The sequence below is a fragment of the Bos taurus genome, chromosome 7 (genome assembly GCF_002263795.3).
Source record: "Bos taurus isolate L1 Dominette 01449 registration number 42190680 breed Hereford chromosome 7, ARS-UCD2.0, whole genome shotgun sequence".
Lineage (NCBI taxonomy): Eukaryota > Metazoa > Chordata > Mammalia > Artiodactyla > Bovidae > Bos > Bos taurus.
In genome coordinates, this window is record NC_037334.1 from 82,851,880 (window position 1) to 82,875,066 (window position 23,187).

Sequence of the window (23,187 nt, forward strand, 5' to 3'; positions counted from 1 at the left end):
CAGTTAGGTAATCAGAACCAGAAGGTTAAGGAACATTGTCTGCAGGGGGTAGCTCAGGACCATTATAATTTGGACATAAATATAATTTATATTCATTGGTTAGGGGGATTGGGGCTATTATGGTAGTTATAAATAACAGACTGGGAGATTTTGCTTAATTAGACAAAGATTAGGGGGACGTTGAGGGCTCCTGAACAAGGCAGTGATGTGATTAGTATTCTTTAGGAAGAATTATTTAGCAGCTTTATCCACATAAATGAAAGAGGAAAAATAATGAAGACAAGTGAAATCTGATAGGAGGCTTTGCAATATGCCAGGTTAAGGATAGGATGGTGAGGAGTAAAAGGGGAGAGAGGGGATAGAAAAGAAAAGATGGCAAGGTATTTGGAAAGCAAACAGCACCATTATGAGAGGCAAAGTAAAAGACATAACAATTTGATGTTTGAGGCCTTAGGAACTGAAAGAATAGAAGTGCCATTAACAGAAATGAGGATACCAGAAGGAAAAGCTGACTTCAGGGTAGAAATAATTAGCTCAATTTTACATGCGTTGTTTTTGACATGTATCTGGGTGAGAATGTCTCCTGGACAACTGTAAATGTAAGCTCAGAGAAGAAAGGCCTGCAGCTGTCTCTCAGCTTTCCCCATGGTATCTCTGAAGCCCAGAGTACAGTAGGTGACCAATAAACACTGCTGAATAAATGAAGACTGAGTGAAAGTCTACCAGTGCTCTGAGTTCTTACGATACATGACTGCAGTTTTCTCATGATTATTTCTCTTTATTTACAGATTCGGCTTTATACATATGCATCTTAGATCTCCATTTCCAGAGTGCCCTCAATACTTACTTGTTGAATTAATGTTAGTAGCTGCTCTTTTAGTTTAGACACAACCCCATTCGCAATTCTAATCTCCCTTTAGTATATTCAAAGAAGGGAAAACTCATTAAATGCAATATTAATAAAAATAGATAAATATACATATCCGTAGTACTTATTTTAAGGAAAAAGCAACACATAGAAGTAATTACAGGTGAAAGTGAAACTATTAGTCACTTAGTTGTTTCTGACTCTTTGTGGCCCCATGGACTGTAGCTCACCAGGCTTCTCTGTCCGTGGGATTTCCTGGGCAAAAATACTGGAGCGGGTTGCCATTTTCTTCTTGAGGGGATCTTCCCAACCCAGGGATTGAACCTGTATCTCCTGTGTTACAGGCAGATTCTTTACTGTCTGAGCCACTAGGGAAGCCCAGGTATTAATAACTAGTCATTTCAACACTTGGTTATTCTATTTGGTTAATAGCTTACCTGAAGTTGTCAAAAATTACATTTCTTTCCAACCGCAAGGAGCCTGAAAATGACCTTTGGGCAACAACTTGGAAATGATTGTTTAAAAGGTAAATATGTTTTAATTTCATAAGTGGGTAGAGCTTTCCCATACTCAGCAGTTAACACATGACTCGTGACTCCATGGCACAAATTTGTAGAGCAAAGTGTGTGCAGGTTCAGTTGTGTCCGATTCTTTGGACCCCAATGACTGGAGCCCACCAGGCTCCTCTACGGAATTTTCCAGGCAAAGAATACTGGAGTGCGTTGCCATTTGCTACTCCAGGAGATCTTCCCGACCCAGGGATAGAACCCACATCTTCTGCATCTCCTATACTGGAGGCAGATTCTTTACCACTGTGCCGCCTGGGAAGAGCAAATAAGGATCACAAAACTGACTGTCTTACAAGGCTCCTGGGATGTAAACTTTCCCCAAGGTCTTCTCTCTCTCCTCCTGCAGTGTGTGAGGGGCTTTATAAGGAACATGGTGCTTCTATTTCAGAAAAATGGCACATCCTATTTTAAAAGATTTGACAGTATATGAACAGTATATATAATATATTTATACTTAAAGGGTGTCTTTGGTCATTTGGATGATTCACTAGAGATGTTCCTGATAAGTATGGTTTACTAGAAAAATATAAATTCAAATTTTTAGTCTTCAATGATTTCCCTCCCACCCCCACCCCTTGGGCTGAGATGACTTCATGAAAGTTAATTTAAAAAAAAAAAAGGCAAACCTTGAAAACATCTGGTGTTGAGTTCAGAAATTAGAACCAGATATGCTTCCTTATCCGTATTTCAGTTCACATAAGTAGCCTGCCAGAATTGTGAAAGGAAAAAGGTTTATTAATTTGATTTTTGTCTTGTTTTTGAAAAATAATAGAAATATTTTAATGCTCAAAGTAGTTATGGGTCTTTTTTAAAAAAGTATATAAACCATCCCTGAATATACATTAGAAATATTAGAATTAATATAAATTTTAGATAATAGCATTATAATAATTCACATTCAAAGGATTTACCAAGGGAATCCTCTAAATCACAAGAGCCAAACAGTATAAAGGGCTCATAGACTGCTTTAAAAGCAGTTTTTCAAATAATTTACAGTATATAGATTCCCAAATAAAAACTGAGAAAGCAAATAACTATTTAATTTCATTATTTTTTGAGCATTAGTAGACATCCCATTCAGAAAGCCATCATAAAAGAACAGCTAGAATTTTTGTTTTCTAAAACTTCAACAATAATCATTATCATTAAAAGAATAATTACAGATATGCACAGAAACATTGGGAAAGATATTGATAGAATTCTAAGCTGGTGTTTAAAGTTTACCAAGCACTATGGAGTTTATTTTATTTTACATTTATAGTAAGCTTAAATTAAACGAAGCACATATTATTTCCATTTAACAGATGTTAAAATTGAAATCTTCAAACACAATGTGTTACAGTTACTTTTGTAGAGCCTATAAGTACCAGAACCTAGAATATGTCTACCTTAGAGCTTTTTCTATTACATATTATCTTTCTGCATGATGAAAATCCAACAAACTGTATCTCTAATTGGTTGGCATTAGAAAGCTAGCTTTTAACTGCACTCAATTCTAGAAAAATCAACCTGAGTGAAACATCAGCTTTAAAAAAAGAAACGTATTAACACTGTACTTGAAATATCTGTGTGGTAAGGAATTCATTAGATCAGAAATTCATTGCTTTGACAAGATATCTTTATTAATGGATTTTTCCAATTGATTTTTTAAATATGATTTTTTAATTATCAGCATAATTTTTTAGTTAATTTTTTAAATGGTGTATACTTGATTTACAATGTTGTGTTTGTGCTGTATAGCAAGGTGAGTCTGTGATACATATATCCACTCTTTTTTAGATTCTATTTGCATACGAGTCATTACACAGTATTGAATACAGAGTTCCCTGTGCTATTCAGTAGGTTCTTAATAGTTACCTATTCTATCTATATCTATTCTACCCTAAATAAAGTAGTGTGTATATGTCAATTTCAATCTCCCAATTTATCCCTCTTCTCCCTTTCCCTGTTGGTAGCCATAGGTTTGTTTCCTTCAACTGTAACTCAACTTTTGTCTTGTAAATAGATTCATTTGTAATATTTCTTTAGATTTCACATATAAATGATATCATATGATATTTGTCTTTTTCTGTCTGACTTCACTCAGTATGACAATCTCTGTGTCCATGTTGCTACAAATGGCATTATGGCATTCTTTCTTTATGACTAAGTAATACTCCATGGTATATATGTACCACATCTTCTTTATTCATTCTTTTATCAATAGACATTTAGGTAGCTTCCATGTAAATTGTAAATAGTGCTACAGTGAACATTGGGATACATGTATCCTTTCGAATTATGGTTTCTCCAGTTACATGCCCAAGAGTAAGATTGCTGGATCATATGCTAGCTTTATTGTTAGTTTCTAAATTTATCTCCATACTGTTCTCCATAGTGTCTATACCAATTTACATTTCCACCAACAGTGTTGGAGGGTTCCCTTTTCTCCACACCCTCTCTAGCATTCATTCTTGTAGATGTTTTTAAATATGATTTTTACTTTCTACTTTTTCAGTTGTTTTACATGTAAGTTTGTCCATAATCTTTCCATTTCAAGCAATTATACATTATAAAAATATGTCCTTTGTTCATTCAAATGTACAAAAAGATTAAAAGTGTCTAATGCATATGCTACATGAGTCTGATTTATTTTTCTTTTGTGGGGGGAGGTGAGAAGCCATCTTTTAAATTCTGCTCTACATCTTACAAAGGAGAACATTGAAATGGAATGTTTTCCTTTTTTAAAATAGTGTTTTTCCTGGTGGTACAGCTCTTGGCTATTCTGTCAAAGTCTGGTCCAAAGTCTTATTCCAGTACTAGATTATCAAGTTTTCCAAAATCAGCATAAACCCGGGAACATTTTGCCTTTTTCTTACTCCCTCCCTAATTAATAGCAACAACAATAATAATAATAGATGTCTTCCATTGTTATAATTTAGTGTTTCTGGATGTGGAAATGTAGTAAGGAGGAATGAGAAATTTGTGATATAATGATAATGCATGCTTTTCTATACTTCATAGTAAATACAATTGGACTGACTCCTCAAAACCCATGACATAGACAGTGAAATTTGTATTCTTTCCATCCTAAAGAAATAAAAGTAGGGACTCAGAGAAGATAAATAAAATGTGCAAGCTGATATAGCCAGTAAATGGCAGAGTGGATTTAGAATCCAAGCATCTCTACTCTGCTACTGGTTTGCAATGTTTACACAATCAAATTCTCTAATTCTGAAGCTACATTCACTTTGAATAGCCAGATAAGACAAGTGCAGACCAGTCTGAAATTCAGAAGCTCTGAATTCCTGTCTCCACCCTAACTTGGAATTCTCAGGAAACATGCATCACAATTAAGGGCACGGGTTCCAGAGGCACCTAGACCTAACTTTACATTCCCATTCCTCCATTACCACCTCAAGGAAGCTTCACAAGTTAGTTTCTCCAAGCCTTAAGTTCCTCATCTGTAAAACAAAGACTGTTATGAAACTTAAATACAATAACAAATGTAAAGTCTTGGCCACAATAAGTGTTGCATAAATCATTGCTACTAGCACTTCACTTTATGCTGATTTCTCTTTTCCCAATTTTATTTATATATATATATATATACACACACACACACACACACACACACTTTTGGAGGAAAGTGAAAACCCATATAGGTTTCATTGTGCACAAATGCTGACCACACACAGAGAGCTCTCCTCTAGGCACTTACATTTTAACTCTTAGACACCTTGGAATTATTGCACAGGTTCTTGAATGTAGATGTACATGAAGAATTTCTTTGAATTGAAAAAGTAGTATGTCTTACAGACCTACGTGACCATTTCTTTTATCTCTAGGCTTTTTATCTCATAATAAATACATTGAAAATTTACTAAAAAGCTTTACTGAATTCCAGTATAGAATTTCCTGATGAACAAATAGAGTATCAGCATAATTATAGATGGGATTGGAAAGCACTGCTTTGTGAAAAAATACTTAACGTTATTCAAAAGGGAATAAACACTGGCTTTCAAACTTCAGTCAACCTGAATTTATAAGTATTTCTAAAATCAGGTAGTCTAATTTGATATTGATTCCTTGAGGATAGAGGATTCCATTTCATTTATGGATCAGATTCATTTCTTTAAATGTATCCTAACAACTAAATATGGATCAGGTTTGGTGAAATAATCATATTCAAAAGCTGAGTGTGAAAGAATTGATGCTTTTGAACTGTGGTGTTGGAGAAGACTCTTGAGAGTCCTTTGGACTGCAAGGAGATCCAAGCAGTCCATTCTAAAGATCAGTCCTGGGTGTTCTTTGGAAGGAATGATGCTAAAGCTGAAACTCCAGTACTTTGGCCACCTGATGCAAAGAGTTGACTCATTGGAAAAGACTCTGATGCTGGGAGGGATTGGGGGCAGGAGGAGAAGGGGACTACAGAGGATGAGATGGCTGGATGGCATCACTGACTCAATGGACATGAGTCTGGGTGAACTCCGGGAGATGGTGGTGGACACGGAGGCCTGGCATGCTGTGATTCATGGGGTCGCAAAGAGTCGGACACAACTGAGCGACTGAACTGACTGAACAATGAATACCCTGTTTTTTCCTTGCTCTTTTTAATTCTGTTGTCATTCCAAAAATATAGGGTTGAAATACAGTAGCAAGAAATGTGATGGTGAGAAACTCAAGTATAATTTCAAGGGATTAATTCAAACATACCTCAAGACCTTTGTAAGAATATTAGTTGGTGGTGATTGCATTAATATACTTGTGTACATAAATTCAGAGTGTTTCTGTATCACTTACCATGTTCTCAGTAACAAGGAATTGGCAAGGAAATGGTGACCCACTCCAGTACTCTTGCCTGGAAAATCCCATGGATGGAGAAGCCTGGTAGGCTGCAGTCCATGGGGTCACTAAGAGTTGGACACAACTGAGTGACTTCACTTTCTCTTTTCACTTTCATGTATGGAGAAGGAAATGGCAACCCACTCCAGTGTTCTTGCCTGGAGAATCTCAGAGACGGTGGAGCCTGGTGGGCTGCCGTCTATGGGGTCGCACAGAGTCAGGCATGACTGAAGCGACTTAGCAGCAGCAGTAACAAGGAATAAGGTTCAAAATGGATTATACATTAAGGAAAATACTGGCTTTCATAGCTGGAAGTTCCGGGGTTAAGATGAACCTTGAAGGAGGCTTTGTCCAGTGGTTCTGGTTGGGTTCCACCTCCCTGGTGGCTCAGTTGGTAAAGAATACACCTGCAATGTGGGAGACCTGGGTTCAATCCCTGGGTTGGGAAGATCCCCTAGAGAAGGGAAAGGCTACCCACTCCAGTATTCTGGTCTGGACATGACTGAGCAACTTCCACTTTCACGGTTCTCTTAGCTGTGTCCCACTCCCTACATAACATGATCCTCAGGACGGAGCAGAATAGCATCAGAAGATACAAGCCGCACAACAATAAATGACCACAGCCTAGAGAAGAAAAAAATAGCTTTCAGAACTCTTCCATAAAAGAGAGGGAACTTCTTTCCTAATCTCCCTTCAAAGGTGTTTGGCTATAATTGAGTTGCATGCTCATTTGTATACCAGTGTTTGAGGTGGTAGAGTAATGGAATTATGGCCATGCAGTATAAACTGCCCCTGAGGTTCTTGGCTGCATAATAAAAGGGTAATGAATACACAAAATTGGGATTCTCTTGGGAAGAAATAAGTAGAGAACGCGTACTTCTACATAGGCAACCATCAGTATCTTCTACCTCTTACAGGCAGATTCTTTACCATCTGAGCCACCAGGGAAGCCTCTTCCAATATCTACCCATTTGTTTTTTTAAGAGGTATTAACTGAGATAGTTAAGATCCTGAAACATAAATATTCCTTCTGATATACACTTGGAAGAAAACTACAAATGTTTTAAGTATTAAATAAATTGGCTTGAGCTATGAAATTCTTATACTGCTGGCAAGCAACCATGTCACAAGGCATGGACAAGATTAAACTTTAATGGATAACTGGGATAAGTCCAAGTAAAGGAAAGGAGGCCTCTGCAAATATGTTTCATGCTCATATAAGGATGTATATCGCCTCTTAAAAATATAAACCAGAAGATTTCATGCAAGCTAGCATTAAAGAGGAAAAACAAGTTTTCTCATGGAAAGCACTCAGCTTTGGGATAGGCACCCAACAACGAGATGATATTAAGATTCATATAATGCCAGCTACTACTATGGTCTGAGATTAATTTTAACCAGTGATCTGTTCAGAACCCAGTAACAAACAATACTTCCTTGGAAATGAGATTTTATTTACAAAGAGATTTATATATGACAATATTCACCATGATTTTTTTTAATGAAAAATAAGGATTTTCAGAGTCTAATAAAACCAAGAGGAAGACAAAGATTTTCTGGAAATGCTGTTTTGGAGTGCTGACTGCATCAACGTACAAAATGTGTATTTTTATTTTTAGAATTTATTTTTACTCATGCCTTATAATTGTTCTTAAAACAATTACAAATCTCTTTCCAAAGAAGAAATTGTGCTCTTCTCTAAAACTAATTTAACTTTGAAAAATACTTTATATTAACTGAGTATTTAAGTATTTATAAAATGGATAGTATATCCAGAAAGAATTAAAATACATAGTTCCTGCCCTCAAAGAACTTAAAACTTATTTGAGGACATCAGTCTAAAATATAAGAAGCAATAGCCAAGAAAATATAGCATGTAGTTAATTGTGCATCAGGGCACAGTGATATAGAAAAGACTGGATGAAGAATATCATACCAAAATTACAGAAGCCTTACTAACATCATACTAACATCTCTCGGAATATTCACCATGTACCAAATGTGTTTAATAGCTTACCATTTAATCCCACTACAACCCTATACATTGCAATCATTAGCATCAATATTTTACAGACAAATGAACTGAGGCTTAGAGAGATTCACTTGCCCACGTTGAAAAGTTAGTAAAAAGCAGAACTGGGAAATGAACCCATATAGTCAAATCCTACCATGTGATTGCTTAGCTACTAAGGTATTCTGCCTTCATGGAATAAGGCAAACTCAATGAGCGTTTTGAAGACTTAGTGGTCCTTCTAAATGAAGGAGGATGGAGAGAGGTATTTTAAGAAGGAGGAGCAAAACCAGTGAGGGCATAGTCGCTGGAGTGTCCATGGTACGTTTTAAGGCCCTTAAAAGAAACTGCCCAAACAGAATCCAAAGTTTGAACAACATTGAACGTGAAGACAAAATTGGACAAATTCAGTGGAGTTGGGTTACAGAGATTACAAAGGCATTGACGAGTTTTACAAAACAATTTTTCAGTTTTTTTTTTTTCAATATAAAATAACTGTTTGAACTCTTTCATCTCCTCTCTGTCTCATCCTCAGCTGCATCTTCAAATTCCAAAAGACTTGAAATAAATCATGGGAGACCACCCAACATCTTTCAGACCTTTAGATTAAACTCAAAAGCACAGAAGTGTTCTTAATAGCTAAAAGGTTAATGCTTTTCAATCCTGGATCAGCCGACTCTAAGGAGACAACAAGAGACATCCTGGTGACCTGGAAATCCCACAGGCCCCCCCAAGTGACCTCCCAGGGGTACTTCTCCACATTCCATATACTTGGCAGTCTGGTCTCACCCTGTCAGTTTGAAATGGAATGCAGTCTCACACCCTGTCAGAACAGAGGTTTTCCTACACTGAAGTGGAAATAGTTCCAACCCTGGAACAGCTTATACATGCATGTTTATAAACATGTGGTTAATCTCTGGGAGAAAACACAAAAACTGGCCATTGTGATTGCCGCAGGGAAAGATAGTTGGGTAATTGGGAAACATTCAAAGAAACTTACTTTCCATCTCCCTACCTACCCCTTGACTTCTCTTTGAAGGCTATACATGTATTATTGTGTATTTGAAAATATGTTTATTGCAAATGAATTAACTTTCTAGTGGCTTTTTTTGCCTGTCCCACAATGCACTCAAAGCATCATTGCCAGCCAGTTCCCCAAGGCACAGCTCTTATCACTCCCGGCCCCTAGTCACAAACCTTCAATGCATGCCCACCACTAATAATGAGTTCTCAAGGTTCACAAGAATTGATTTCCTGATATAATTTATGTTTCACACCACATTTTGAAGTAGGTTATGCCTCATATGACAAGTAGTAGTATGGCATGTAGTGAATTTTAAAAATTTATTCAGGGCTACACAGCTAACTGGTCATACTGCTGAGACTTGGCCCTGGAATACATGCCTCTTTCTATGATATCATACAGTTTCTTACATACAATATATTAAATTAAATCAAAACACTTTAGCCTACCATTGATTTCCAACCTTCCTGAGAAGTTTTCTCAGGCAAATCCCTAACATCTATCCTTTGCTCCAGGGAAACTGGTACTTAAACACGGGTTCCTCAAATATCCCTCACTCAACTCTCACTGTACCTTTCTTTGTTTTCTTTCTGGTCCTTTAGAATGTCTCCCCACTTCATTGGTCACTTATGAAAATCTTCCACAGTTAACCACAAGTGGTCCTCCTCAAGGCACCTTTCCTGAATTCCCCCAGTTCTCAACTATTCTCTTCTCCATACTTTATTGCACCACTCACAAACTACATGTTAGTCTTAAATTATAATTAACTTGGTGTTTGTCTTAACCTAACTAAAAACTATAAACATTGAGAGGAAAGATCATGGCTCTCCATGTTCATTTTCCCAAATATCTAGGAAACTAGTTTCACTTATTAGAGCCTCAGAAACATTTGTTGAATTCAGTTTGCTAACTGATATTCTGGAACACCAGGGGTGCATTGTAAGATGAAGTGGACTTTGGCAAGAACCCAGAAACTGATTTTACGGTAGAGATCATGAACTGGTGATCTGTGACACTCTGAAAGACGTGTGTGTTGTTAGCACAGAGTCATTTCTTTTGAGGGTTTAATTTTTTATTTGCATTATTTTCCAGCATTAAAAGCAGAAGATCTCATGTGAAAATCTAAATTTCTAAGTTTTAAAAAAATGGGAAAATCTAGCAAGACAGAGTCTGTCCTACCACATGAACAATTAGCTAGAATTAGTAAAACCTGCCCGTTTTCATGATGATATAGGCTGTCTGGTGTACCAAAGCCCACCCACCATTCATGGTTGTCTTACACTGAGGGAGCTATACTAACTTGTGATGCCTGTTGGATGCTATATATTCACATTTGCAATTCCTATTTGAAATGGTGATGCTTTTTCCTTCAGAAAAGAGTCCCTAAGTCTCATTAACTCTACAGAGAGCTCTGTACCTCTTTCAAGAATGGCCTGGTGAAAGAGATTTTCTCAACCATCTTTGAAAGAGTAACTTATCCTCCTCATGTAGGAAAGCCTCAATTAGAAGTTAAGTCAGGGGACTTCCCTGATGATCCAGTGGCTAAGACTCTGTTCTCCCAATGCCTAGGGCCCAAGTTGGATCCCCAGTTGGGGAACTAGTCTCCACATGCTGAAACTAAGAGTTTGCATGCCATAACTAAAGATCTTGCATGCTGCAAGTCAGACCTGGCACAGACAAATAAATAAATTTGTTAAAGATTTATTTATTGAAATTGGAGGATAATTACCTTATAATATTGTGATGGCCTCTGCCATACATCAACTGAATTGGCCATAGGCATACATGTGTCCCTTCCCTCCTGAACCCCCCTCCCACCTCCCTCCCCACCCTATCCCTCAAGGTTGTCACAGAGCACCAGCTTTGGGTTCCCTGCTTTATACCTCAAACTCCCGCTGGCTATCTATTTTACAAATGGTAATGTATATGTTTTAATGGTATTCTCTCAAATCATCCCACCCTCTCAATATTTTAAAAGCAGTTAAGTCAGTTGTTACATTTGGGTATATTAATGGAAATAGAGAAAAATTCTATACAAAAAAACAAAATGTCATTTGAACTACAGACGTCACACTGAGACATGGCCAGGGGAGCGACCTACTAGTGACCCATAAGCAGGGAGTAGAACACTATGCAAGTGACAGAATTCCATAGCAAGGAGGGATCTGAAGAAAGGCAATCCAATGCTTTTATTATATTTTTTCCCCATAACTTTTTTTCCCCCTCAAGTTCTTTGTGCCTGTTATCACCTGTATGCTTACAAGCATATTAACACAACAAATAAATGAATAACAGGCAAATAGCAATAGGAGAACTCAGAAATATGATCTCTTTATCATTTTTACTTTTTTTTAAATTTTATTTAACCTTACAATATTGTATTGGTTTTGCCATATATCAAAATGAATCTGCCACAGGTATACATGTGTTTCCCATCCTGAACCCTCCTCCCTCCCCATACCATTTCTCTGGGTCGTCCCAGTGCACCAGCCCCAAGCATCCAGTATCGTGCATCGAACCTGGACTGGCGACTCGTTTCATATATGATATTATACATATTTCAATGCCATTCTCCCAAATCATCCCACCCTCGCCCTCTCCCACAGAGTCCAAAAGACTGTTCTATACATCAGTGTCTCTTTTGCTGTCTCGTATACATGGTTATTGTTACCATCTTTCTAAATTCCATATATATGCATTAGTATACTATATTGATGTATTTCTTTCTGGCTTACTTCACTCTGTATAATAGGCTCCAGTTTCATCCATCTCATTAGAACTGATTCAAATGTATTCTTTTTAATGGCTGAGTAATACTCCATTGTGTATATGTACCATAGCTTTCTTATCCATTCATCTGCTGATGGGCATCTAGGTTGCTTCCATGTCCTGGCTATTATAAACAGTGTTGTGATGAACACTGGGGTACACGTGTCTCTTTCTCTTCTGGTTTCCTCAGTGTGTACACCCAGCAGTGGGATTGCTGGATCATAAGGCAGTTCTATTTCCAGTTTTTTAAGGAATCTCCACACTGTTCTCCATAGTGGCTGTACTAGTTTGCATTCCCACCAACAGTGTAAGAGGGTTCCCTTTTCTCCACACCCTCTCCAGCATTATTGCTTGTAGACTTTTGGATCGCAGCCATTCTGACTGGCATGAAATGGTACCTCATAGTGGTTTTGATTTGCATTTCTCTGATAATGAGTGATGTTGAGCATCTTTTCATGTGTTTGTTAGCCATCTGTATGTCTTCTTTGGAGAAATGTCTATTTAGTTCTTTGGCCCATTTTTTGATTGGGTCATTTATTTTTCTGAATTGAGCTGTAGGAGTTGCTTGTATATTTTTGAGATTAGTTGTTTGTCTGTTGCTTCATTTGCTATTATTTTCTCCCATTCTGAAGGCTGTCTTTTCACCTTGCTTATAGTTTCCTTTGTTGTGCAGAAGCTTTTAAGTTTAATTAGGTCCCATTTGTTTATTTTTGCTTTTATTTCCAATATTCTGGGAGGTGGATCATAGAGGATCCTGCTGTGATGTATGTCGGAGAGTGTTTTGCCTATGTTCTCCTCTAGGAGTTTTATAGTTTCTGGTCTTACGTTTAGATCTTTAATCCATTTTGAGTTTATTTTTGTGTATGGTGTTAGAATTTTATGACATTCCTACCAAATTGACTTTTTAAATCTTCAATTCTCCAATGAGGGCAAGCCCCCACTTAAATTTTCACAATTTGTACTTTGAAAGAATTATTTTTCGCATGTTGGGAAAAAATGATGTATTGTAATTTTCCCCCCAATAGTCCTTCATTTTCCCTCTGGGGTAATGCTAATCACATGACAGACTTTTTTTATATTTAAAGATGATAATCATGACCTCCCTGATGACTCAAACGATAAAGATGCTGCCCACAATGAGGCAGACCTGTGTTCTATCCCTGGGTCAGGAAGATCTCCTGGAAAAAGGAAATGGCATCCCACTCCAGTATTCTTGCCTGGAAAATCCCATGCACATAGGAGCCTGGCAGGCTACAGTCCATGAAGTCTCAAAAAAAGAAGATTAGGACATGACTTAGCCAGCAGTTCTTATTAGTCCATGGGGTCGCAAAGAGTCAGACACAACTGATCAACTAACACTTTTACTTTCTTCATCATGTTGCCTCAAAGCCTCCCATTCTTCAGGTGAAACACCTATGGCTTCTGGTTAGTAAGACTCTCTTCATCCCCTGGTTGTTTCTTCTCTCATTATATTCCACCAAATTCTTGGCAGCCCAAGCTGGCCAGAGTATTACAGATATTATCATGTCCAACAGAGCATAGCAGAGGATATTGAATCATTTCACTGTAATAGCTTTATCTATGCAGTCTTAAAGCTTAATTAGTTATTTCGGCAGCTGCAAATCTCTGTTGACTCACATGTGGTTGCACTCGACTGCAACCCCCAACTTCTGTTAAAGTTCATCTTTACCATCATATACTTCCACAATTGGACACTTGGACTCCATATCTATCCCTATTAAGTCTCATCATGTTTATATTGGCCCATTATTCCAACCTGTCAAGGTTGGATTCGATTCTAGAACTCTCTGTTCTTTATTTCTATCTCTGCAAATCTGATGTGTATGTAGTAAATTCTTCCCTCCAAGTCAGTACAAAATAAGCAGAGTAGGAACAGACTTTGCTTCAGGTCCTCCTTCCTGGTTTCCAGATTCAAGGTGGCCCCTCAATTTTTTTGAGAAGAGCCATTTACCTGTCAATGGCCTACTCAGCTCTGTTGTCAGCTTTCTACCTGTCTTTAAGAATGCTCTGGGAAAAGAATGTTCGAGTGCACATGCATGCACATAGATATATACTTTCCTTGGGAGAGGATTCATAACTTCCACCAGAGCTTCAGAAAGTTTCCTGACATAAAAAATATTAAGAAACATTAACTTTGTAAATTCTCTGAACACCCAATATATTAAAATATCTATTTTTTAAATCTCTAATGATCATTTTTTATTGAGTGCCTATTGTGTGCCAGGAGAGCTCTAACTATTGAGATTTTTAGAACACAACAGACCAATCCCCTGCCTTCATGGTGTTTACATTCTAGTGAGGCAGAACACTAGACCATAATGACCAAGAGTAATAAGGAAGCCAGTAGTATGTTTAATACTGATAAATGCCAAGGAACAAAAATAATGTAGTGGATATGAAGTGTTGAGCAAGAAGGCTCCCTCACTGAGATGACATTTGTATTAATACAGCAGCAAATGTGAGGCACCCTGTTAGACCGGACACTTAGTCTACCCATGAGCAGCAAAGCTGCAACAGAGTAAGCCAGGGGAAATAGTGGAGATGATTTGGGAGAGGATTGTGGGTGGGGAAGCCAGAATGGTCCTCCAACATAGGTTGCGGGGAGAGGGATTCCCCCTCGGTTGCATTTGGAAATGTAGGGGAGAGGTGTTTTTAGTTGTTACAATGACTCAGGGACCCTACTGACACTTAAGGGGCACAGAGACACTCTGTAGGGTTGTTTTGTATGGTGGGAAACTGTTTTGCCTCCAATGCCAACAACATCCCATTGAGAGACCCCAAGTAACTTTAGCCATTGTATAAACTCTGGACTTTACTCTGAATGAGATGGGAAGCCATTAGAGATCTCAGTGAAGAAGAATGAATGGTCTAATGCGTTTCTCAAGGCTCAACCTAGCCATCCTGTTGGAGATGAAGGAGACCACGGCAGAAGCACAGAGATCAGTTCAGAGATTGTCACAATAATCCACGTAAATGATGATGGCTGGACCAGGGAGGTAGGAAGGAGGAGATGACAATTGGTTGGATTCTGAGTAAATACTTAAGATTGACAGGTATTGCTGATGCAATAGAAGTGGTATGAGAGAGAAAGAGAAGAGGATGAATCCAAAATTTTAGGCCTGATAAGAATCTATCAGTTGGAAGGATATACCTGTCATTTGTAGTTGTGATGGAGCACAACTTTAGTTGGAAGTGAAGTATTAGGAAGAAGGCCACATGACATAGCCACTTAGACTGATGGATGAATGCAAATATATGAGTATGTATTGTATGTAGATACAGTTACAGAGAGATAAAGATACAGATATGAGAACTGACATAGACAAAATATAGAGGTAGAGACAGAAAGAAATCTAAAAGAGACCAAAAATGTTAACACCAGCTATCTCTAGTTGTTTTAGATTTAATCTGCAGGTTTTTCTTTTACACATTTCCTAGATTAATTACATTAAGCATGTCTTAATTTTGTGAAATGTAAAACCTTTGAATATCTGCAACACCACTTCATACAGCTTATTTATGAAAGCAACAGAGATCTGCTTCGATTTTTCTTTTCTGTGGACTCGGCCCCTCTTCCTCCAACTGCTTACTCATCAGTTAGCAATGGACTCCCTGCTTGCGAGGCCACTTGTCAGGATTTAAAATCTTAGCCTTACTCTACTGTGGTCATTATAAGCATGCAAGACATTTCCAGACCCCCAAGATTTTCATTCTGAGGAGAAATGAGGGAATTGTTAGCAGCTGAATCCTCTTTGAAAGAGCAAGCCACACAGATTTATAGAGCTTTAGGGGATCGTATGAGGAGCAAAACAATTGTCACTCAGGTCCCCTTTCCTGGCAGCCCCTCAAAGCTTACCAAGTGAGAACAAGAGTGCCCAGCTGCCCTGAACAGCCAGAGAGAGTGAAATTTAAAACTCGAATTGCTTCTCTCTTCTCATTATGTATTATTTGTCAATCATGGATAAAAAGTGGTTTTTGCCCTCCAGCCGCTAGCCCTGGGGCGCACATATCACTCAGCAGTGCCACTTTCTTCTGGAACATGGCAAGAAAAATCAGTGATTACACCTTTCGTTGAAAGGAAGTGTGGTCTTTTGTCCTTTTTTTTTTTTTTTTCTTTTTTCATTTTAACCTGATGGTTTAAACTAAGAAGGCAAGTCACTTAGAAAAAAAATTAGTAAACTTGGTTGTTATGGTGGTAGACATCTTAAATATGGAAATAATGTCTATTAGTACACAGATGCTTTCCTCTTTCCTATTGGAGCCAACATGTCTGAAAAGTACTTGATGGCTACAGCCTAGTGGGAGAGGGAGATTGTACTCCTTTGTACCAGACCTTGCAAATAAGCAATAAAATGCACATTATCAAAATGCAGACTTTTAAAAATAGATTCATTTTGATGCCCACCTTTCAAGCTTGTTTTACGACATCAAAACACATTGCCCTCATTTGTACGTTTCACTCATGTGACAATGGAGCCCTTTTTAAAATTTTTTCACACCATTTAGGACTCAGTAACTTTTTATTGTACTGTATAGGGAGTGACGATATGAAGCTTAGATATATTTTCAGTTGCTATGATAAATATACATTAAGCCATACTGCACACAGCTTTCTGTCTAATATTCTTAAACAATGTACCAAAACATCACCTCAGTTATTCAAGCACATTCTAATAGGAAACATCAGCATCTCTTTGTGTCTAAAATTTGCACCTTTGACTTGTATAAAGGAGAAAAGTCCCAATACAGCAATGCTGAAGTTTTTAGATTTCTTTAACCAGGAAAAGTGCACTGAAGGCATTAGTAGGCACAGCTCTGATTCTTTTTTAAGTTAAATACCACTCACCAAACAATTCAAAATTCAAAAACTATATGTTTTACAGGTGGATCAAAATGCTAACATAATTGATGACCTTCAATGAAACAGATCCTGTTACAGTAAGACAATATTGGCTCCCTACCATTCTTTTCTTTTTGTCATAATTCTATCTAGGAACAGAAATTGATGCCAACTGGAAAAATCCAATCATGGAAGCCCCAGCAGGTTCAGCTTCCCCTTTCATGTTCTAACTTACATGGCAATGTGAGGTGATCACATTGTCATAAATTTTACAGAATGTAGGTCAGGGCAGGAAGGACAATCAATAGTTTGGGCCCACCTACTGCTTCAAGCTTCTTATTTTCTGTGGGCAGGATATGGACCCTGCAGTAAGTTCAGGTTCAGATGGAAGGCACTGAACTGGCTAGGCTTCCGGCCAAAGCTGTGCATTGTCAAGGCATTTCACATGGTTTCCATCTAAAGCTACAGAAGACTGGGGCAAGTCTGTCTGCATGAATGTGTGTGTGCAGATTGCCACCTCGACTGGTTCTGATTTACACCTAATTCTCTCCAGGATCCCTAGAAGTGAACTTTGCTGAACTTCGTACAAGTTCAACCTTTGTAACCAGTCCTGAAATCCCAAAAGTGTTGTCTGGAATTCAATTTCAAAATAAAGACATGTCTTTCCAAGTTACATGTTTCCAACTATTGTAGAGTATTTGGCTCCAATATCTGTCATGTCTAATGTGGTACATTCCTAAATATCTAGGTAGTGTAAGAGAATTGGAACTTAGAGGAACAGCATCATGGAGTGGGTGGTTGCAGAAGATCTAGAGTTTCAAAGTGCGTCTCATTCAAGGAAGCTTCCAAATACCTGAGGATTTTGCAGTGGCCCTTGGCAACAAGTATCTATTAGTTGCTTTTAATGTTCTTCTTTATATCTCTTTTCTCTTCCCAACTAATCCATCAAAACCGAGATAATAAGTCCAAACTGAATGCTTACCCTTGCTCTGTTGATTCTCTGGGTTTTCAATTTTATGCCTTTGTTCTCTTGTCCTTTACCTGAGCTACTTTTCTCTTTTTGCCCTATGTTCATAATCTCACTAATCATAAGGCTCCATTTACAAGCTCTTCATCCATGAAGCCTTGCTTGACCCTATCAACAGGAAATCATCCCCCCTTTATCTGAACTTCCATAACTCTGAATGGCATGGCATCATCATCCTGTATATGTGTGTATATTATCTCCCACACTAGACCATAAGATGCCTGAGAGCAAGACTATCACTCAATTGTTAGAAAGATGATGGAGTCACTCAAATGACATTCGTTGAAAGAATAATGAATGCATAGATGGATATTCATTCAAATATATAGTGACAGGAGGACATAAACATAGGCAGCATCATAACAGAAGGCTGCAGGGACAAGAAGCATTTAAAGAGGAAGGACACTTTCAGCGTCCTCCCTGCCTCTGTGTCCTTCAGGTTAATGCCCACTTCACCGCTATGTGAGCCTCAGAAGGAAAAGCACCTCCTGGTCCTCACTCAAAGTTACATCTCCAGCCCCTTCAGCACAATAACTGGTCCATAACAGATACTCAATAAATGTTTGTTTGATTGAATAACATATTGAATTTTTAAAAGCAAAGACTCTTTATATAATGTAAGCCTCTAAGCTAGAGAAGGGAATTTTAGGGACATCAGGAGATGATAAGATTAAAAAAACAAAAACAAAAACCTAAAGCATCTTACGGTAAACCACTAAAAAAATGGTCTCCCAGTTTCTACCTGTCTGACCTTGTCTGAGCCTCCTTGAGCTTTGAGTTCTCTTCCTGTTCAATGTCAAGTTGATGAGACAGCCACAAGGGATAATCTGTGTAAACTCAACCACTCTCTCATTAGCCCAGAAACAGATTATAAAAACTGATACTGGCTCTTGAGAGTTCTTCTGTAGAGTACTCTCTTATTTCCAGAATGGCTCCAAACTTGATAAGATCCACGCCTTTGGAAGAGAGATTAGCATCAGACCCAGTGGGGATTTTTAATCACATTAAAACAAGATAACATATTATCTGAGAGAAAATTAATCCTCATTTCTAGGCTGTGTTATTTATGCAACTTGACAGATGGGAATTCTTTTAAATAGTTATCTGGTCCATTTCATTTCACAGGCTTTATTGCCTTGACATCTAAATATCTTTAATTTATAAGCATTCAAATGGTTCTTGATTAAAATAACTAGCAATTTTATTAGTTCTTGCTTCATAAAATAAGTCATATAATCAAACTCCTAAAGATAGCATATTGATATCATATTTCCAATTAGATTTCCAGGTTTATAACATCAGGTACCCAAAGATGACAGCATAAATAAATTCATTTAGCTCAGCACTTACAACTTAATATTAGTTGGAAGAGATCTGCAGAAAATTGCCTGGGATGAAGGAAGGTGGATACATATTTGAGTGAACTTTGTAAAACAAGTAACTGCTTGTTTAAAATTCCTTGCATTTCCAGACAGTTCTTGTGATTTTTGATGGTATCATATCCTATTTCAAAATATGTAAAACCTTTATTTATAGAACCAACTATTCACACCTCTTTTCACAAATGACTTTAAATAGATTCCTCCTGAGTATGATTTCATTAGAAGTGAAAAGGAAAGTTTACAATATTAAACAAATTTTATCTACCTGGTTATGAAAAAATGAAAAGTATAAATGAGATAATAAACAGAGTTTAAGATATTTCAAATACCTTCTACAAATCTAGTAAGTATCATTCATATGTCAATTACTTAGCCAGGAAATATTTCTCAATCACTAATATTAAGTAAAGCAAGTATAGGCAAAAGCTATTTAAATCCAGTTATATGAAAGTTAACATTCCTATATTATATCAAATTACACCCAATGAGTGACTAGTTCTTCTTATTTACTTGGAAAGCTCGTCCCAAAAGCTCTCTGTTATCTGGCTTGTTAATGTTTATAATTGTAGTTATAATAGCAATCAAATTCCTATAAAGTCACTTAAAGCATATTAATATCACATTGTCAATTAAACTACAGTTTTACAGTGTCAGGTACCAAAAAGTTAAGAGTATAAACAAATTCATTTAGTTCAAACACTTATTTTACCTTAAAATGTTCTACTTTGTGTGTGATATGAATTCTAGCAAACTACTCATAAGATGAATTCTAATCTTCAAAAACAAACTACAAAGGCCTGCATAATTACATTACTGACTTGGACTAATGCAGTAAAACAGTTTCAGAATTTTGATAAGGAAAGCATTCACTCAATATTTTAGGTAATCATTAATTTTTAATGTGAAAACACAAAGCATTACCTCAATGATGAGTTCAAGCTTAATCGTAGGTTCCAAAATGTTACATTAGTTAAAACATGACAAGCAACCACACAATCAGCATTTCTTTTTTACCCTTACTTATTCATGGAAATGCTATGACCAAGCTAAAGCTACGCTATCACATATTCCCCTTTTTGAAAGTTGAAACTGATAAAGTAGGTAGAATAGCATTCTCACTTCATTTTACATATGAGAAATTTGAGACTCAAAGAATCGAAGTTCCTCAAGACCACACAGTTGGTAAATAGCAGACCCAGAGAACCAGATTGGCAGAAAAAGAATTTACCAGCAAAATTAATGAAGCATTTTACACTCAGGTCAGCCAGAACTACCAGTTCTTCATTTCCTATATTTTTCCAAGAACCCTTATTTGCTTTTCTGTGGATCAACCTAATTTGCTTCTACTCTACTCACATGGTAGCATGGCTTATATATGTGATCCATTTATTCCAGTCAGATGTTATTTTTCCATTATCCTTGGATTCAAGTGTTGGTATCCTTACTCAGCTTTTGCTTTTGTAGGTTGTCAGTCAAAGGTCTTATAAATTTTTCTTCCTTTTAAAGTACTGTGTACCTGAGAGAAATTAGAGGAGCAGAAAAAAGTTCAGCCACGTCAAAAACATATCTTAGAGAGAAATTTGCTTTGCATGCTATCATTTAACAATCACTTGATTGATACTACCATGTATCTGAATATGACTGACAGAGTCAAAGCCTAACAAGGAAGACATATAATAAGCCAGAGATGACTACACGTACCGTGGTATGTGCTCTAATAGAAGCAATGAATTAGAGAGCTTCCAAGAGTAGGTACATAACACTGCGGGAGTTAGGGAAGGGAAATAGGCACGGGACAATTGAAATAACCATTGAAATGTGACGAAATCAGCAAAGAAGTTCAGTCCAGGCAAAGTGGCCCAACCTGATGTGGCACTTTTAAGAATCTGCCCCTTACTGGCATTATAGGATGGTGTTCCACAGAATTTCCCCCCTGCGTGCCCATTTTTACTAAATTTGTCTTCCTGAAACACCAGTTTTCACCAGCTTTGTATGACTCATCTGCTACTATAACTTGGCCTCCACCAAATCCGCTAGATAAAGGAGACAGTCTGTCTTACACTTTGATCCTAGCAACGGTTTATATCTCAGCATAATTGTGGGGAAACAATTATGGATTACACCGCACTCATTCAACCCAAAGTCTAGCAACTTTCAAGGATCCATAGCTCCTTTAAGCATTTTTCTATCAAGTCTTCCTCTTCCTCCTGGGCAGGACCTGAAAAAATGGTGGAAAATCAAAATATCCTCTGGAGACAGACAAAAGTTGAATATGGCTAAGAATGTTTGAGAAAAAGCAAATACTAGAGCTAGAAAGGTTAAAACAACAAAGTAGTAAAACTTTTCAAGCCCTGAGCAGTAATTAGGTGTCAGGCATCATGTCAAGTGTGTTTTGCATTATCTAATTTAATCCTTCAACTTCCCAGGTGGCTCAATGGTAAAGAATCTGCCTGCCAAGCAGTTTGATCCCTGGGTCAGGAAGACCCCCTGGAGAAGGAAATGGCAACCCATATCAATATTCTTGCCTGGGAAATCACATGGACAGAGAAGCCTGGTGGGCTACAACCCATGGGGTCTCAGAAGAGTCAGACATGACTTCAAAGATAAACAACAACAACAGTTTAATCCTCACAACAATTCATGAGGTAGATCCTGTTACTCTCCCTATTTTACAAATGAAGTAACTGAAATTCAGAGAGGCTCAGTACTTCCTGAAGATCACACAGATGGTAAAAAGACCAGTCAGGCTCCCACTGACACTCCAGAATCCACACTCTTAAGCTATATGCCTCTCAAATACAGGTCATTATATTATATTCATTAGTATGGAATGCGGATTTACAATCCAACGTGACCTATATTTGGAATGAGCCATTGAAGGTTTTTAAGCATGGATGTATTTGGACTTGAATTTTGGAAAGATCATTCTGGGGACATAAGATGGGGTGAAGAGAATGGACAGAGTTCAAAGACCACTGCCGGACCCTGTGGTGATGAGATGAGGCCCTCAACTTGTGTGGTAGCCATTGGCAAGGAAATGACAAGAAATATTTGAGAACTTACCATGTGTGAGTGGATGAGGAAGGGGGATTGAAGAGGATTCCAAAGTCTCTGGTCTAGCTGGCTCTTGGAGGTTGCGAACAGTATCAGCAAAGAGAGAGAACTCAGAAGGAACTGGTTTAAGAGACAAGATGGGGAGTTATATGACAGCCCACCACCAGACACACTTCCCTCTGTGGTCAAGCTTGCTTGTGTTCAGATTGTTCTTCCAAGTCAACTTTATAACTGATTTTTTTTTTTTTTTAAGTAACTTTTTTGGAGATCTTTCAAAGAGGGTAAAATCCACAGAGACTAAGAGTCTGGACAGTCTGTTCTGATGGGTCTGGCTTCACTTTCCCTTCCTACTCCATTTTCTAGAATAGTCGTAGGCACTACAAAAAGAATCCACTAACATCATCCAAATGAGCTTCTAGGCCCTACAGGAAAAAGCCCACCCAGCAGGTTTTTAATTGCCTTTCCATCTCACCACCCAGACATCCTTGTTATCATCTTCTTTTTTTAATGCCATGACTCATCAGACCACCAGGTAAAAGCCCCAGGTCACCAAGCCAGCAGCCAGGGAGGGCATGGAAAGCGGAGACAATGACTCTTACAGTCTCTTATTTGAAAATGATTTTGTAGCTTACTTTTGCTGAGCAGAAAGCACCTTTTGAGTGGTCCAATTTATTGAGATACCACAAGGATGACACAGTTGAAAATAAGCCTAATATGAAAATATAACTTGGCTTCCCACGTGAAAGGAAACAAAGCTAGTGACATTTCCATAGAGCCAAATATTTCATCACAAGAACG

The 23,187-nt window shown here is 37.7% G+C and overlaps 1 long non-coding RNA gene across 1 annotated transcript; it reads right to left on the reverse strand.

Moving 5' to 3' along the window:
- Positions 1 to 2,061: 2,061 nt before the first annotated feature.
- LOC132345839 (uncharacterized) lies at positions 2,062 to 22,974 on the reverse strand. Its single transcript, XR_009495423.1, has 3 exons — positions 22,399 to 22,974; positions 20,692 to 20,851; positions 2,062 to 2,142 (listed from the first exon to the last, which is right to left on the reverse strand). It is a non-coding gene; the product is annotated as an uncharacterized lncRNA (long non-coding RNA).
- Between the last annotated feature and the right edge of the window lie 213 nt (positions 22,975 to 23,187).